Source organism: Citrus clementina, unplaced genomic scaffold, assembly GCF_000493195.1.
Source record: "Citrus clementina cultivar Clemenules unplaced genomic scaffold, Citrus_clementina_v1.0 scaffold_5, whole genome shotgun sequence".
NCBI classification, from domain to species: domain Eukaryota; kingdom Viridiplantae; phylum Streptophyta; class Magnoliopsida; order Sapindales; family Rutaceae; genus Citrus; species Citrus x clementina.
The window spans coordinates 30,118,162-30,120,864 of NW_006262201.1; positions in this window are offsets into that span (position 1 = coordinate 30,118,162).

A 2,703-nucleotide genomic window follows, 5' to 3' on the forward strand; every position below is an offset into this window, starting at 1 on the left:
GGATCGGAGAACACCCTGAGTGAGGGTCGAGGAGATGATTCTGGTGAGGCGTCTCCATCAGGAGCGCCGCGACCCGAAGTGAGGAGTACGATAGGAGGTAGAGCCCTATCGCAGGATTACGCTATCGATTATATGACGTGCACGACCACGTTTAATGAGCTCGACGACCTCCGGCTGAGGTATAGCATTCCTGGTGAAATACTTCTCAAGGTCCCAGGAAAGAAGGATTCTCCTAGCCGACCTCCTAGGGGATATGTTACCCTGTATCTGGATAGCTTTAAGTACGGGCTGAGGTGTCCCTTGCAACCTTACTTTGCCCGGATACTTAGCGGGTTGAATCTATCTCCTGGTCAGTTGAACCCAAACGGTTGGAGAGTGCTCTCTGGTCTGTTCATACTGTGGGACAGATGCTGCCAAAGCGAGCCCACGGTCGACGAGGTGATGCACCTGTACCAGCTGAAAAGCAGCCCAAAAGACGCCGGCTGGTATTACTTCCAATCAAGTACCAAGACCAGGAAACCCATAACCGATCTCCCTACTGGTGGTGGTGGGAATTGGAAGAGGAAGTTCTTCTTCGCAGGGGGTCCCTGGGGTCAGGTTGCACAGGTTGATGGGAAGGATTATCGGGTCTCACCCCGTTTCACGGTCCCAGGTTGCCTGCTCGCTTCAGATGTCTTGTATCCATAATTGTTCTTGTTTTATTGGTTTGTCTCTAACCCAGTGTCTGTTTGTGTTGTAGTTTCTTGGGGTGTCCACTTCTCACTCAAACCGGGACAGCTCAAACGGGTCGAGGCTGTGCTAGTCAATTCCTGCTCGAGCCGAGAGCTGTTAACCACATATAACTTGCTCGAGTCTCGCCTGATACTTCCCGGCCATAGGATGGAGGACGCTGTGATTGGGGCTCTGACCCGAAAACGTTCTCGACCTCCGACCACGAAGAGGGACCAGAGTAAGGATGCCCCTACTGCAAAGCGGGCCAACATCGTGCAGCAGGTCCCACCCTTGAAGATTTTACCTCCCGCTCCTGTAAAAGTCGGGGAAGCCAGTGGAGCAGCCACAGATCCTGCTTCCTCTTCGCCTCCTGTCGGGCCTCGACCTCGCTTACCTGACAGCCGAGCGGAACACCTGGTCCCCTACCTCAATGAGTTATCTAAACTCGTGAGCAAGAAGGACCTGGAGGACTTTGACGGCTGCACCCTGGGTGAGCTGGTGGGGGCCATGCAGCATAGCGCTTTCCACCTCAGCTGCATGACCACCTATTACAAGGCTAAGGTCGGCCGTTACGACCGGAAGATGAAGGAGGATATTCAATCGGCGACGACCAGAGCTGACGTTGCCGAGAAGAAAGCAGGGGAGCTGAATCTCGAGAACCTGAAGCTGGTAGAGCAAGAATCACTTGCTCAAGCAAAAGCCATTACCCTTGAAGAGGAGCTTACCAAGGTCAAGGAGGATCTGCAAAGGCAGAAGGCTATGTATGAGGCTCAGCTCGAATCTCTCCGCGACTCCCACCGAGCCCAGGTCGAGAACTTGGAGGGGGAGGCCGACAACCAGTACGACCAGGGACTTCGGCATTCCTACCGTTGCATCATGGCCGTCCTCGGGAAGCAGCACCCGGATCTGAAGATGGATGACCTTGCAGCTGGTGTTGCTCAACATATGGACGAGGAGGCGGCCAAGGAAGGTGCTGAAGAGGTAGAGCCGATCGTGATTGAGGAGGATAACTCTCCTCCTCATGCAGCCCCTGCTGACGGGGGCGAGGCGAGCACCCCCCCGGACGCAACCGGTGATACCCCCCTGCACCTGAGGAGGTCCAGCCAACCGATGCTGCTCGGCTCGCTGATCCACCATCTTTTTGACATATTTCTTTTGTATTGTAATGAACAACGTTAATGAAATTTATCTCCTCTGTTAGCCATTAACACATTAATAAAAATGTTGTTGATTACTTTCTTATGTTGTTATCATAGTTATTTTTCGTCTGAAACTCTGCTCGCCTTTGTCTGATCGAGCAGGATCTGGCTCGGCGTATGGTTTTGCCATACATCTTAGAAAATATTCCGACGCCTGGGATTCTGCTCGCCTTCGCGTGGTCGGGTAGATCCTGGCGAGTTTGGCTTCTAGTTTTGCCATATACAGGCTTTGAATGCTTTGGAGTCTGCTCGCCTTCACGTGGTCGAGCAGATCCTGGCACGCTTGGCTTCTGTTTCACCATAAAACAGGTTTTGAAACTTGACGAGCCTTTGTATGCCTTAGAAAATATTCGGATGCTCGGGGATTCTGCTGCCTTCTCTTGGCCGAGCAGATCCTGGCATGCTCGGCTTCTGTCTCGCCATAAATAGGATTTGAGACTTTGTCGAGCCTTTGTATGCCTTGGATTTTTCAAGGCTTGGGATTCTGCTGCCTTCTCGTGGCCGAGCAGATCCTGGCATGCTTGGCTTCTGTCTCGCCATAAGACAGGCTTTGAGACTTTGTCGAGCCTTTGCATGCCTTAGATTCTTCAAGGCTTGGGATTCTGCTGCCTTCTCGTGGCCGAGCAGATCCTGGCATGCTGGGCTCCTGTCTCGCCATAAGACAGGCTTTGAGACTTTGTCGAGCCTTTGCATGCCTTAGATTCTTCAAGGCTTGGGATTCTGCTGCCTTCTCGTGGCCGAGCAGATCCTGGCATGCTGGGCTCCTGTCTCGCCATAAGACAGGCTTTGAGAC